At 35.6% G+C, this 16,766-nt stretch overlaps 1 protein-coding gene across 1 annotated transcript in view; it reads right to left on the reverse strand.

The window, feature by feature from the left end:
- The window catches only part of ADGRL2 (adhesion G protein-coupled receptor L2), a 387,257-nt gene that overhangs the window by 166,725 nt on the left and 203,766 nt on the right, over positions 1-16,766 (reverse strand). Inside the window, exon 3 of the mRNA XM_069023029.1 lies at positions 10,370-10,406. The gene's annotated coding sequence lies outside the window, so the exon portion shown is untranslated. The remainder of the gene's footprint in view (positions 1-10,369; positions 10,407-16,766) is intronic.

The raw sequence follows: 16,766 nt of genomic DNA on the forward strand, positions 1-16,766 counted from the left end.
TTACTGAAGAATAAACCACAAATTTTCACTGCTCCATGTAGGTACTTAGTTTCACCTTTTGTTTTTCTCTTTCTGTGGCTCCTCCATATGGCTATGTCAGTTTAATTTGCTTTCATCAGAATTTTTGTTGACAGTAAAATTAATGTGCAAATTTCCTATCAGTTGTATATATTAATATAATTCCCTCTCAAATACAGTTCATTGAAATTAGCACTGCTAAGAGGTGGGATACATATTCATACAGTTATTTACATAAATCCCATTCAGCTTTATGCACCCTAAGCTTTAATGTGAAGTATCTACTACTGCAGGTAATTTTAGCACAAGCAAAACAGCACATAAGTGACATCTGACTTCCCACAAATCGGGTGTTTTTTAATAAAGAGATTATTTTAAGAGAAAAAAATCTGTTAGAAATTACATTTGTGACATAATTTTTATATGTAAAATCTACTGTCTTTACAACAAAAAAAAATGTTGAAAATACTGATATGTTTCTCCAAAAAATCACACACAATTGTTTCTTTTCAAATTACATAAATTGTGCATGATGCCTCATTTGTGATAACAGCGTAAGATACTGTGTTAATAAATTAACAAACTTTTCAATAAGAACTTTAAGCAACTTATATGACAGAGTACACACTAGACCAAAAAGTAAGTTTTATAAAAATAAGTGTGTACTGGGAATTGATTTATGTAGCACAGCATTTTTACCAGTTCTAGTGACAAAAATATCTTTAAAATCAGTTGCAATATGTATATTGATCCGCAGATTATTTACTTGGATTTAGAATGCTAACAGCCATTAGGTCATTATCTATATAAGTTTAGGGAGTTCAGGCACCATCTATTCGTTGTCGTGAAAGGCATTTGCTACTAAAAATATAAACTGGAATCTACTATGTGCAGGTGCAGATTCTACTTAGCAGTGCAGCTCTGTTTGTGTAAGTTTTCCCTGGTAAACAGAGGAGCTACAAGGTCACAAAACAGACAATGGCACTTCTCTTAGGCTTTACTGTACAGACTTGCAGTTTTTATATTTCCCTGAGCATAATGCTGCAACACATGACTTACAGCAGTCTCTATTTTTCACAATTTTCCAGTTAATGAAAGTAATGTTTAAATACTCTGAAGTTAGATTATTAACTTCTACAAAATAGAAACAGATGTGTGTCCCAGTATACCATTAAATTTATGATTTACATAGTATTCTTGAATACAGCTGAGCAGAGGCCAATGATTCTAATTTGCTCTAGATTTACAATAACCTGATCTGGTTTTTGTAAGTACTGAAACACTTTAAACAAAATTAGAAAGCCGTTGTGCTTTGTGTGATTAAAGATGCAATTCCCTTTGGGGTAATGAGAAGAGTTAGAACATGTTTCTTTCTTTATGGATGTTTCTATTATAAACACGAGTACCATATATTATGTATTTTTGTTACTATTTCCTTGCTTTTAATTATAAAATAAACTGATTGAGTCTTACTGGAGTTACACTGAAACAATGCCAAATTCTAGCTAAAAAATGCATACTGAGGTTCATAAAAATCCTTAAAATTCTTCTGAGGGCCTTAAGATCTTGTTAGAAAAATACTAGTTCCTTATAGCTTGCAGAATCCAAAACATCTCTGTGATTTAAAACTACGCAGTTTAAAGAATTATTTAAAAAGCTAACACATTTCTCAGCTTATTATACTATGTTAATGCACAGCATTTTACAGGACAGGGTTTCTGTGTATTCATAGCATTTTACATCTGGAGATACAGATTCACTGTCTCTAATGGCAGAAACCACAACTGGAATGAATATTATTGTTTAAAACAAGGTGTGTCTATGGGTAGAGATCAAGTTGTGTTGTTGTGACTCTAAACACTGAAGTTTTTTAAAAAGAGGCAAAATGAGATTAGATCTGTCAGATATAAGTAATGCAGGAGGAATACCCTGTGTACGAATATTTAAGGTCTGTTTCAAAGATTCTGAAAATCAGAAGCTAGGCTATAAAGATTTATGGATTCAACATTAGCTAGAAATTAGATAATTCCAAATTGTAATCTGTGACTCCGTGGTCAAAAATATAGGTCATTTAGCATTGTAATTAACTTTTCACAGGGAAAGGTGTCATAGCAAGGAAGTGTATGCATCTATTTAATAGGGACTTTTTATATGAATTTTTAAAACTACTTCAAGTATTTGCATATTGTACCCCAAAAATCAAATGGATTTTATGAACATAGAAGTAATGAACCAGACCTTTATTTTACATAGTACCTGGAATATAATATTATTTCATGTATTATAGTATTCATTTGCTATTTTACATAATGCATTGAAGATAATATAGGCTCAATATTATATACTCATATTAAACCATACTACAATATATGTATTTATATTTGTCTTTACCTCTGATGAAATGTTTAATATTATTAATCCTTTCATTTTAATTATGTGCAATTAACCATCATTAAAACAGGAGCATTACCTTTTAATAAAAATTTAATCATACATTTACTCAAGCATGGGATCAAACTGCTACACAAGGATGACATGTCTTAAAAGTGATTGAATGAATTCAATTTATTTGGTCACTCACTCTTCCAGCTCACTTAGAGATTGCCATCTGTGCTTCACTCAAGAGATCTGCAAGGGTAAGCTCCCACACTCCTACCCGTTGTTTGACGTGGGATTGCAGTGTTAGACACTCGCACAGACGGGGCTGCAAGCCCAGGGCTCAGCCTGGTGTTGCTCCAAGCTCAGGTTTCGGTTCCAGCAGTGCCCCCTGATAGCTCTAGCATATGGCCCCTTACAGGGATTCTTGTTCTGGGCCGGGGCTTGCTGTAAGGGAGCCCTGGTAGAATTACTGACCCGGGCAGACTCGTATGCACATATTTTAAGAAAGGATGAGGATTGCTATGGATTTTTTTTTCTGGGCAATCTGGCAATCTGGAATGAAAAAAATGGTAGGAGAAAGATTTCTCGTCATACATTGAGGCTGACGTGCATATAACTGGACAAATTTTGTGGTTTCCTCTGAACTTTCTGGGAAATTTTTCTGTTAAACACACAATTACCCATACACAAGGCATCAGGCTGACAACAAGAGATTGGCAAACACTGTAATTAATTCAACTTTAGGTTGTGTCTAGGGAAGAATTAATATTTAAAACTGTTTGTTTCCTTCTTGAAAAAATTAGTATGGATATGGAATAAATTATTGGTAGGAATGAATGGCATCAGGACATCAGAACTTCATACTTTTCACCCGTAACTTAACATAAACTCAGGCCCCTCTTCTTCAAACACACATGTCTAGGTCAGCAAACTTCTGCTGAACCAAGACCATATCCCCAGTCCTACAAATACTTATTCCTAACAAAAATATTAACTTAGAAATCAAAAATAAAGGCAAATGTGTCATCTTGTATTAAAATTAGTGGGGAGTTTTAGAAAAGTTTTTAATTGTCCTGATAAATTCATACTAACTCACTGAGGCCCAGATTGTGGAATTGTGTTTGCAGCAAACTGTTCTTCAAGAAGCCCTGTGTGATTAACTTGGGAGGCTGGAGGTAAAAACTGCAGATGAGAATTCCATATGTCTGAGGCAAAGCACCTGAAAGGAAAACTCACATTTTAATGACAGAGCATGGGATGGCCATTATAGGAATATATTGTATTGATAAAAAGGGAAAACACCTGGTCAACAAAGGTTTTGCAATATTTTTTCATATTAGTTATTTTAAAGTCATATTAAGCTGTCAGAAGACTTCGGTTCATTATGAACACTCTGTTTCTTAAAGATGCTCAGTGAGTCTGGATGCACTTAGGATAATTTATTTTCCAATCAACTCTGAGTTGCCCAGACCTACTTCTGTTGAAGTCAACTTTTATTTTTCCAAAGAGAATTAAATCAAGCTTAATTTTCCTTCAAAAAGAAACTTATGTTTCTTAATTGTCAATTTTCTTCATACAATTATTGCACAACGAAATTTTCAATAAATTAACACCCAATAAATTTTGTGATTCCTTATATTAAGCCCACTCTAAAAACATTTGTCTGGTGCAATTACTTAACAACTCAGAATAAGTGGGAAGTTCAAAACTGTATTTATATTAGTTCTGAACCTTCCCAATGTAGTTTAAAGTTAATATCCAAAAATACATTTAAATCGAAAAGGGGACTGTATTTTAAATGTTTCTGGTATTTTAAATGGCTGGAAGGCTTCATACACTGAAAAAATATTAACTAAAAATACAGTGGACCCTTTCCTATTCTTTTTTTTTTTTTTGTATTTTGCAGGGGTGTTTCATATTAATATTGACATGGATAAGACACTCCAACAAACCTGAGATGGATAACAAGGCCATTTTGCAATGGCTCTTTTGTTGAACAGTGGAAGTGTGAAGAGAAGAGCAGCATTGGACTATTTGGTTCCTGAATATTATTCCTCTGGTCACTCTCTATTGCATAAGATTCCAGTCAGAAAGTTTAAGTGTCTAAAATCTATAGACTGCCTGTTTTCAGAAAATGCCAGAACAGAGATTTCAGTAAAAACATGTAGGAAAACTTTCCACCTTGTGACAAGACGTTTTTACTTCTGCAGAACTGGTCTTCATTGAAGAGCTGCTGTCTTCATTATTTAATTTCTTTGTGGAGCTTACAGTCAACATGATCCCGTTGAGTTCTTTATTTAATATGTTTCAGAGCACAGGACACCTGCTGACTTCTTTAATAACGAGTTGTCCTCCGTTGGCTTATATGTGAAAACTGTTCAGCAGAGGCAAGTAAAGAATAACCTTAGACATTAAGACTGATTCCATTAAAAAATAAAATAAAACTGTGTCCAGGCTCCACACCCAAACTCCCTAAAATAAATTTGCAAGGGCTTTTCACAGCATGGAATTCAGGCGGGTTTTTTTTTTAATTGAATTCTGTTCTGTGTAAGTGCAGCTCAGTGGAATTCAATTTCCATGTAGGCTCCCAGGAAACAAATACATGCTAAGTATTTTTATTGCTAATGTCTCGGATTTAGTTTCTTAAGTATTATTTAGATTTGACTGTGGACAGAGTTGCTAATGTTTACCATAACACAGGGCTCTGTGACTCTCTTTGGAGAAGGGACTCTTGAAAAAAGAATTGGCTAAAGCACAGAAGTTTAACAATGAATAAATTCCAAGGCTTTGTATTGTATTAATAAGGATCAAATTCTACTTCTTTGTACAAATCCTATGAATTCAATAGAAAATCTCCATATTCCCAATTCAACCTATATTTTTTTTGTCCCACTTTAAAATATCTTCCCTACTTTGTTGGAAGCCTCTTTCACACCTTGTTAGAAGTATGGGGTTGTACTGTTACAGATGATTCAGGGAAGCCCTACACTCAGTCCTGCAGTTTGTAAGGGAAGTAACCCCACTAAGATCAATGAGCCCTGCTCTGAGTGGATGGTAACTAAAACAAAGAAATCAGACTTTGACCAATTACTTTATCATAATTGGCCTTATTCTGCACTCATTCACATTTCTCCCATAATTCTTTCCCATCTGATGAAACACATTATTTTACCACAACCCACCAAACTCAGGTGAAGAATAAAAAGCATTGCACAAAAGAAAACTATGCTCAGGCACTGTTAACTCACACTCAGATTCTTCTTCAATTGAATATTTTAAAAATGCTTTTTGTTTTACAACTATAAAGAAAATTGTTGACTGATAAGGCAAAATGTTAAAACAATTAACTGTTTTACGTTTTTTATGTTAACCCTTTATTTTAGTCAAAGCAATACTCTGAACTAGAGGTTCAGCCTTGTTTATTATTTTATGTTGCAATCAATAAGTTAAGCAGTCTTTATCCACACTTGGTGTTATGTGAAGGATACTCGTCTGATGAAGGCATGTGAGCTCCCACCTCAGATTCTGTCTGAGGACCTAATCCAAAGTATGCCCAAACCTCTATTAGAAAACAGACTCTGCTTGGTTTTAAATCTGCTTCCCTTTTCTCTATGAGGAAATGTCTCAATTTACTATATTGACTACTATATATAGTCTATATTATCATTATGCCCATGCCTCTATATTCTATATTGTTTATTATCTATTGCCTGTTTGTAATATTTGTATATGTTGAAGAATCTTTAGGTGTTGGATGAATGGAATTATTATTTTGTAATTGAGTATTTTTAGTAGGTAAGTTTGTTGATACATGTGTAAGGTTTATTAATACTTTTGTTAGGTTTGTCAGGAAATAAGGATATGGTAGAGATAAATGTCTTTTTAAAATCCATCTTGTAACAACTTGTGCACATAACCTCTTTTCAATTTCTGCTTACGAGTAATCATTTTTATATGTGTTTAAATCACATTTCAATTTTCTGTAGATGCAGTTCTTACTACATAACATATACCATTGCTAGTTTTGCAAATATGTTTTCATTATTACTTTGTAGAACTGAGACAAAACAACAGCTATTCTGCAGGATGGTAGCAATGACTACCAAAAGATTCAAATCAGGATGGACACTGGAGAGCACACAGAGCAAATGGCAAACCTGTCCCAAACAACTTCTGTAGCACTGCCTCCTTTTGAAATTACACAAGTTTTACTTTTCAGTCTTTTTGGGGGTTGAATGTCATGGGAATGGGGGGGAGGACACCAAACCCCACAGAAATCTCCAAGCTGAAGTCCAGCAAACCACCATCACCATTTCAGTGCCTGATGCAAGGACAGATCTATGGGGCCACTGTGCCCTGTACCTGCCTGCAGGTACAATCCACCAGAGAGATGCCGGATGAATTTAGGTCTGGCAAATGTCAGGCAAAAATAATTGTGAACACATCCTGCCTAGGGACTTGTGTGGGATTCAGGCCTGATTTCAAGCCCAGCAAGGAGGTGCAAGCAATGTGGGTGTGCCCGCACTGTGGGCAGGGCAGGCCCTTGGTCCTTGCCCTTCTGTGCCATTCCCCACAGGCAGCTGCATCAGGGTGGCCTTGGAGGAAGGCTGCAAACTTCAAAGATGTTTTGTCACAGTTCATCTTCCTTTTATTTTACTGTAATTCTGTATGGTATGGCTAAGATGGTCACGGACAGATAAAATGAGACGTATTTTTTTAATTTCAGCTAATGTCTCTTCTTCCTGTGCTCCATACAAGAATTTTGTAGCACATAAGGAAAAATGTTTGTGTACTGTCTACATCAGTCTAAATAAAATGTTAAAGGTGACAATCTCTTTCAACATTACTGATCATTACTTACAAAACTATATTTTAAAATTGTGAAAACAAATGCTTTGACCTTGTGAGCTATGGAAATATTTAAAAAACAAATCTGCTCTGCTTTTTTGGCTAATAGTTGTGATTTGCATAGTTGAACCTTGAATGTAGTCATAAATAGCTACAGAACCCATCTTGGCATGATGCCCAGCAATGTTAGGGTGCCAGACAAAAAATCGGGTCAACCACTTACCAAGTAAGTCATTCTGTCTCAACAAGGTGATGTCTAACAAAGAAGCTACAAGGCTGAAGACAGCTAACATATTCAGCTGCTGTTCAGAAAGACAAGAACTTTTCATTTATCAGGATAATCTACTACTCATAATCAGTACATCAAGTGAACTCCCTCTTGTAAAAAAGAGAGAAGGCCCATCAATTGTTTTTGCTAATTAAGATGAATATTATTCCTGTGAAATGAACCAAAAAGTTCTGTGTAACCATAATCCCAATAGAGATCTATAATCTCAAAGAATAATTGCAGAGTTTTAATTGAGAAGAAAGTGAGAACTATTTTTTTGTCTTCTTCAGTTTTTAGCTGCAGCTGTCTTCTGTGTGTGTTAGTAGGTCTTTTATGTTCTCAGTTTATCTGACATTTATCTGATTTTCCCTATATTAAAACTTGTGGAATTTAAAATTTATGACAAAATGTTTATATATTTGATGAAATACTACCACTAAATGGCACATATTTAGGAATAATTTGAGGTAACAGATAATTTATTAACATATATAGAAAAAATCCATTTTTAGATTAAAATCTAGATGTTATGACTCCTCATAGTAATGTGCATTTAATCTTTATACATTAAACAGAGGTAGAGTTAGAAATGAGAAGGTAAGTGTATTTTCTTAAAGAGATATTAATTATATATTCAACAATTTATTTTATTCTGTGATATTTATCTTGGTTTTAAGATTAGAAGAAAGCCTTGCCATGCTGAAAGGAAGTAATGTGACAAAGCCCATTCCTTAAACAGAAGATACCCGACTTGAAAATACATTTATATTTGAATTAATATTTACATAAAGGAAATCCATAATCAACGGAGTAACCCTGTACTCCTGGGCAAGTCAGAGAAAATTCATTGAGGTGTACACAGTTATATGCTTAAAAATTAATTTTCCCCAAAATAATCCATTACTGTCTTTGTTGTAGTAACCCTAAAGTCCAAGCTTTTGTCCTATCTGCTTTACTTATAGTGTAAATCATACATTTGTCCTCAAAATAAAAATAATTATAATTTCACTTAACATGCAAATTTAGAGTTACAAATTACCTCAGATCAGGATGCTGGCTGAATACACTTGTTTTCATGAAAAAATGAAACGTTATGTCTCTCTTCTTCCCTTCCCCCAAGCCTTCTTCACAAAATCAGCCTCAGGCCAAAATGGTTTTAAGTAGACTAAAGCTGCTGGTAAACACTTACCTTTGACAATATTTTTGTCTAATGAACATTGCAGAGCAGGGTGTATGCAGTGCAAGTGTCTGTCTGTGGCTGCAACCTTCGTGCAATCCTTGTGCCAAGGGCCCACTGCTAATAGGCAAATGTACACAAAAGAGGCAGGCCCTTTGATGGTTTAATCCCAAACATACTTAACTGTCACATAGTTAATCTTTTAGATTAAAAATGCCTCTTGAGTTCTTCTTGAACATTTTTATGTTTGTGGATGAAAGAGGTTAAATGTAGTTCTCATGCCTGTTTGGACTGTTCTTTTATTTTTCTTTTTTACTTCCCCTCCACCCCTAGTTCAACATGACTTTTCCCTTTCTTTAATCACAGCTATGCCCCTGAAGGATCTGCAAGCATGATAATTCTGAAATACCCCATTCTTTCTCTCTTAGCAGGCAGGTAAAAGTGCATTACAGACCTTGCCAAAGCAGAACTCATTGCTGTTATCAGAGGGGTAAAGCTACAGGTCAAAACCACGTGCACCCAAACAGCTTCACCTGCAGGTTTTACTTTCCTAGAAAAAGTTTCAAAGAACAACCAACTCTCCATGTTGATCAGAAATAATTCTTAAAGGTCATCACAAAACTTGTGTTTTGCTGTTGGTTTTCTTGAACACTGGCAACTTTGATACTGCTTCTCTCAGATATAACAAAAAATCAGTCCCACACATTTTAAATATAGCATTGATTTAAGCTCTGATGCATTAAATTTTGTGAATAATCTCCTTTTTTTTAAGGAGACTTAAGTTCTTTTTGGGATTAGATGGAAGATCTCTGAAGTGTAACACTAAGAAGCACATTTTAAGTCAGAAATTGTGCCCCAATGAGATATTTTTCAAGTAATATTTCTTTCCACTTTAGCTTCCACAGTAGTTTCTCTTCATGATAGTTTTATGTTGATTTCAGACTACATTTTTATGTAGTGGGAAAGGATATTTTTTGTAAAGTGAATGCCCAAGACCTGTTGGAAAACATTTCTCCTTAACAATGTACTCATACGATTCAGTAGTTTGCTCAGAAGTGTTATTTTAGGATGACCTTTACACATACAGGATGATGAATTTTTCCTTTTATTTGATTGTAAAGATGTTATGATCAAGGGGCAAAATAAATACTGCCTTTTTCAGCCATAAAAAAAAATGAAAGATGAAACCATCTTTTTAAAACAACATGATAGCATGCAGAAGTGATGTCTATGTTTGTAAACTACATATTTTTAAATTCACACATACAGCAAAGCTCCACTGAAACGTAAATAAAAATCAATTTTATACAGTTCAAATAGTAAAAGACACTATGAAAGCCACCCTTTTTCAACATGTAGAAGAGAGATATTTATGTTTAAGGGAATTTATACATTACAAATAGTTGTTAATGAAAATAAATAGTTGAGCATTCTGTGGTCATCAGCATTTCTAACAAGGATGTTAAATCCTCCCGTATTTTCTTTTGAATAATTAGCATAATGTTCTGCAAATCTTTTCTAGGTAGCTTACAGGATTTGAATATTCAAATATTTTCAGCTGTATAAGCCATATAATTATGAAATTGTACAGTTTTTTCTCAAGCAATTTAGCAATACTTTCTTACAAGAATTTACCTTCTGTTCTTTGTTATCAGAAACAGAAAAAGCTTTTTGCTTACCAGAAAAGTAGGAATTCATCATTCTGCCATAAAGACCCTAGAAAGCAAAGAAAGTGTTATTAGTTATTGTATTCTTACCTGCAGGGATTCTAACGGCCAAACAGTGCATCAGCATCAAAACAAAAAATGAAAATACATGTTCAAATCATAGATCAATAGTTTAATGCAGTTCCAAACATGTATTACATGTACTTAGCAGGTACTGGACTAGAAAAAAGCCCGGGCTATCGTGCATATCTGCATGATTTAGAACTGGCATTTAGAACTGCATGCCAGCTGGAATTTATCTGCATAGTTTTCACAAAATACAGACACAGTATCTTGGCATCCAACTTGTGACTGTATTTTTGAAAATAAAACCATGGGCTTGCTGTCACTCTGCTATGGAGTGGGAGAAAACAGGAGCATAAAGGGTTATGATCAGAGGAGACAACTATCAATTACATGTTAAAGCCTTCCTTCCTAACTCATTGAGAAATTTGTATTAGTATTGAGCAAATTCCATTACTATTAAAACAATTAATCAGCCTTTACATTTTGCTTCAGAATATTATTGCTCATGAGTTCTAAATTTGCAGTGGTCAGACTGGGGTCCTGAGGAAGTACTGAGTACACCCCACACCTCATCAGCATGCTTTATCTGTGGTGTGAAAATGAAAGAATGGATACTAGTTAACTCTCTTCACTTCCTTCTTTTCTATGATCCCTTTCAGTCTGTTTTATACCTGACATCATGGCTATTCTGTTTTCTTTAGAAAGAAATGAATCACTGCTACCATTCCCTGTACTACAGGCTGAACGAAGAGGGAGTGATCACTTTCACTCAGTACCTACACAGAGCCTCTCTGTGATTTCATGTGCTATATGTAGCAATGGTGCACTTTGAGAATAAAAGGTTTTCAGGATAATAGGCTAAATTCTGTGATCATTTCTCACACAGAATACAACTTGACTCCTGCTGAAATGGCCAGAGTTAGATACAGAATCTGCCTCATGTATAGTAGTTTTCTGAGGTAAAACAGTTTTGTGCCAAAGAAGGAAGAACACTTAAACCCCACTTAACTATTCTTAACTTTTTTCACTGTTTGAGAAAATGAAATCTTTATGTAGACATGTGAGGGAGAGAATTAAGGAATTCAATTAAATATTATATTGAAAAAATGTTACTAGAACCAAGAGATCCAGTCACAGGCCACTTAGAAAAAAATGTTGAGGTCTGAGTAGGACTATTAACTTCAAAGAGGAAAAGTAAAAACTCAAATAAATGATAGATCAATTCCAGGTTCTCACCATGAACACATGTACCACTGGATGAACTATACCTATTTAAAGGTAAGGGAGACTCCAGATAGAGAAGAATTTCACAGTACAGTAAAGAAGTTATTTCTGTTCAAGGAGTTTACCTTGGGCAAAAAGGGAGTTTCCAGGGTGTGCAGTGCTGCAGAAATTCAGACTTAATCTAGGTTGTGCACAGCACAAGAAATAGGGAGCCTGGCTAAAGCTTGTGTAAATTAGAACAATCCCTGAGGGCTGCTCTGTTTCATGTGAAGATTCATTGGCCTGTAGCAGCCTTGAATCTCAGCATCTACAGAGGCACCTTAAAGCCGCTTTTACTCCATTCTTCATGGGCTACACCTCCTTCACAGTGCCTCATCTCAAATCTAGTACAGGATATTTCTTTTGCTCCATGTATAAAATACAGGAAAACAGGGTCCCTCTCAGCCAAAGAAACAATATTTCATGTAAGCTCAAAATGAATCCTTTGAACATCTGTTCCAGTGGAGCCAAGTTCCCACAAAGCACTGGCTTCTGCGTGCTTCCCACAGATCTCTGCTCCTCAGCCCTCTGAGTTTGCAAACATGCTGTTTGAGTGAGGTACACATTTATCAACTGCCTGTTTGGGACCCTTACTAAAAAAATCCCTTCATTTCAGCAAAGTACTAGCTCCCTTTCCTCCATGCAGCTTTGGAGTCCCCTTGCCACAAAGCTGTGATCTTTTTTTTTCCAAAGCTATTTGTAAACCAATAAAATGTCACTACTTCATAAATGAACAAAAGCTCTCATTGACTTCAAAAGGAATTATATTCGCAAAAGATTTTGTCTCTAGTTCTTACCTGCTTAATTATTAAGATTCTAGAACGTGACTTACAGTGTTGTAAGATATGAACTGAAAATTGTGGGCCTGGCCCCACCTATCAGCCAGGTATGCAATCCACCAGGCTGATACATGAGCTGTTCAATACTTTCACACGAGTGTCCTCCTAAAGGCATTGCAGCAATGTTTGTGCTTAGAGTTAAGTATATGTTTTAATGTTCTACTAAATCATGGCTTAAGTACTTACATGGTTTCAGATGAGCACAGCAGCTGCAACTAAAGTAAGTTTAGTGTGATGTCTAATGTATGAACTCTTTTTGGACACAAATAATTTTAACAGGTTATTTGCTGCTATATAGGATACAGAATTATTCGTTTAGAAGAAGTGAGTCAAGGCTTTTCCTGGTGTTTGTTTTCACTGGCTGAAATAAACACCTGGCTGGGTGTGTGTATGACCACCCAGCTCTCCAATTTAAAGAAATGCTAACAAGCCTTTGATTTCCTTTTTGAAAAATCAGATTTTTCTATTTAGGTTACAACTGTTTTCAGTGCCTCTGGCACTGGCATTACAAGTGTCAGAAAGAAAAAAAAGATCAGCCCTGTAGTTCCTGTTTACTCACTCCACTTTCTGGAGCATTAAACAAAACTGCCCATTTCTGATCACGGGCTCCTGAAGAGGGCAGCACGTTCTAGATATTATTGAACTGTAAGCTTTGAGGTGACAGCCTGGGCTTCACTGCATTGCACACGGAGGAAGGGCGAATAAAACTTTCTGGATATTTTATGTACACACTTCCCACGATACAATAAGTCAGCAAAAGTCCTAGGCTTTTGACCAAGGTCAAAACTGTATTTGATTATTAAAGAGAACATCCAAATTAGCTACCTGAAGCAAAGTATTTAGAAAGAGAGCAGCGAAGTACCAGCAAGGAGAACTTTCACAAGGACCATGTTTTATCTTTAACACTGTAGATAACTTTTCCTATTGGCAGTGCATTGACTATCAAAACTACTAAAGGGGTTAGATTTAATTATCTCACTTCTTTGCACATTTCTTCTCAATTGCTATGGCAACATTCAGTTGCCTCAGCAGCAATGTACACTTTAATCAGATATTTCCTCACTCATTTCTCTGTGCACCACAGCAATGTAGTCAAATTTACAGCCAAACCCTGATGCATCTGATAACACCTCCTAGGAATTAATGGCTAGGTTTCCCCTGCCCCTCACCCATAGCCACAAATATTTCTAGAGAGTTTTGCACTCCAATGATAAAAGCTTTAGGAGTTGAAAAGTGTGTGTCCTTCCCTATTTCACTGTATCTTCCCTACTTCACTGATTTTATGTTGTCTTCTGTCACCACTCCCTTTTCACAAGGCTTCTACTTACTCGGGAACTCTTCCCATCAAGCAATGGGCAGGTCTTCTGGTCCCTGCAGGAACTCTTTCAGGGCTGAGAACAGGAAACATAATAATTGGGCAGACAATAAGGTTCCTCCCATATTCCACCCTGCCCTGAAAAGCTTTTTGTTGGATTACTCAGCCCTGATTAAATGCTTCGTCAGAGTACATCATAGTTCTTTAAAGTTCTTGGCCCAGAAACCAGGAACATGGGCTAAAATAAAAGTAATTAGAAGTGATGAGCAGATAGTAGGGACTCCTTATTGAAATGCAGACAGTAAAAAGAGTCAGGAAGCTAAAAGTACATGGGGATTACTAAATTCAGGTTATGGGAAATCTTGATATTTCTGACACAGAATATTGTCTGGTTTGAAAACACGTCACCATCAAGGTAAAGGGCAAACAGAGATAAGTTCCTAATGCTGCCTTAGTGTCTGTGGTGAAAAACATAGAAATGCATTAGAAGGATTGAATTTGTTTGGATTATAGTCAAACATTTAGGAAAGAGAGATAGGCATAAAGCAGTAAAACTTAATTCTGCATATTCTGAAGTTTGTCTTTAGATAGTCAATTTTGCTTTTTTTGCACTTAAGAAAACATTCTACACTGCTTTTTGTTCTACATGTATTTTTCATAGCTGTTCACCTGTTTGCATGTAATCAGCTATCACAGCTCACTTTTTAATAAGGTCTCAGATTACTGCTGTCCTAAATATTTTTGGAAACCCTGGGTAAGTACAGAGTTGTCTTGGTCCATTTTGTTCCAGAGAGGCATTAACAGAGTTAGAGTCAGAACCACTCCACATCTTGTCAATGATAACAAAGTCTGATCAACATCCCTGACCATGCAACATAAAGTCACCTTCTACAGTTTATGGCCATGTGAGCCATAGCAGCTTTTCTAGATGTTTTGTAACTCAGTATAACAAAAAATACAAGTGTCAATTTATTAGGAAATTCCAGGAAAAACTCTGCACACCCTGCTTTCCATACATGACAAGGCATCTGATCATATATTGCAAGGAAGTTCACAATATATGGGATGTTATTATGGATCTGGGGAGACTTTTCCAGCTGAAGTACCAAAACCAAACATTTGCTGGCCTGTGTCACATGACATCACTGTCTCCCAACCAACCACTGAAGTTGTTATTTTTTTAGGATTCTGAGGAAGAAGTTAAAAGTTATAGAATCTACAATGCTTTTTGACATCAGTACTTCTGGAGATGTATATGTTGTCTTTGAAATTAATAGGTCTAACCTTATAAATAAAAACTATTTCAGTTTCCAGGACTGCTCTCAGCTTAAAAAAAGTATCTCTTGCAAATTTGTATATATAATATGAGCTTTATCTAGAACTAAACACAATACGTAACAACATTGTGCTGTAGGGGATGCAAAGATCTTTTAAAGTTCAGATTTTGAAATTGTATTGGAAAATAAAAATTAAAAAAACCCCAAAACTTTAAACCTAAAAATTTAGATATCTATGATAAGTAAATATTACAAAATTTTTGTAGTATAACTTCTTCCACTTAAAGAATTGTTTTAAAAGTTGATTCCTGTAACTTGGGAAGAGCTATGCTGATTTCCACCAGCTGAGAATCTGGTACACAGTCTTTATAATAATTTTTTTTTTTTTCTGAAATTATCTATGTCATAAAATTGGAAATCTAGGCCAAACAATACTTTGTTTGAATACTTTACCTGTTTGTTTTTATGTGAAATAACCAAAAGTAAAATATTTTCAAACCAGTTTTTGGTGACGGTGTGATTTCCACAGGGTACAGTAGAGTTCAATACAATGTAATCTCTAAACTAAGGCACATCACACAGTTCTGTAGGGGACACAAAGTTCTCACTAGGTTTCTTATCAGCAGTTTACAAATTTTTGCTCTGGGTTGTCTTTAATTTTCAGTAGTAGTTTGTTTCCTTTCCTCCTTTCATTCCTTCTTTAAGTAGATTTTTCTTTAGTCTGTTTTAACCTAACCCCACCCCTTCCCTCATTCTGAGTATAATAAACTACATTCTTTATAACTTAAAAACACTCCTGTTTCCCTCCAGCACAAGCAGAGCTCCTGGCATCCTCCCACTGCCCAGCAGTTGTCCTTCCCACTTCTCCAAGAGCTGCTGTGATCCAGGTATTCATCACAGAGTATCTTCCTGGTCAACCAAATCAAACATTTTCTTAGGAGAAGTGCCTGTTTTCCTTGACCTTGGCTCTCTGCAGCCTGAACATCTTGTCTCAAGGAGAGGACACGGAGTGTGGCACCTGTAGCTGCTGCAGGTCCATTTCTCATATGGTTGCAAAGAAGGGAGGAATTTGTGTGACAGAGAGACAGGGTAGGATGACAGAAAAATTCAAAAGCTGAGTAAAACTCTGGAGATTTTTTTTTTTTTTAATTCCCACTTCTCTAGTCACTTAGTTTCAACTCTACTTGAGTTTAAAGACCCTTTCTATAAAGACTAATCAATGTTTATGCAAGTGACCGTATTATTTTTTTTAAAAGCTTAACCAAGCTGGAGAGTGGAATTGCTACAGGGGATGCACTGCTCAGTTTTTGTGTATGTTATGCACACACACGTATGTACATGCATACACAGAATTTATGTATGCTCTTACTGTAGCACTAATACTCCCTAAAGGTATTATTATGTTGTAAGACAAATTAAAATTAAACAAGAGGTAAAAGTGCACATGAACTGAAAACTGTTAAAAATGCCTACAGGCAAGACAGAAGTGAACAGCAGGAATTTATCCAGCTGTGGGTGCTTTGGAGTTCCTCTGGGCCAACTGACTGTACTCCCATTTCTGCTGCAGGAAATGCAATTTTTAAAAAAAAATCATATAGGTCATGTGAATTTCAAGCAAAATGACATTAATATTTTTTTTCTGCCTGTAA

The sequence above is a fragment of the Aphelocoma coerulescens genome, chromosome 8 (assembly GCF_041296385.1).
Source record: "Aphelocoma coerulescens isolate FSJ_1873_10779 chromosome 8, UR_Acoe_1.0, whole genome shotgun sequence".
In the NCBI taxonomy this organism is placed as follows: domain Eukaryota; kingdom Metazoa; phylum Chordata; class Aves; order Passeriformes; family Corvidae; genus Aphelocoma; species Aphelocoma coerulescens.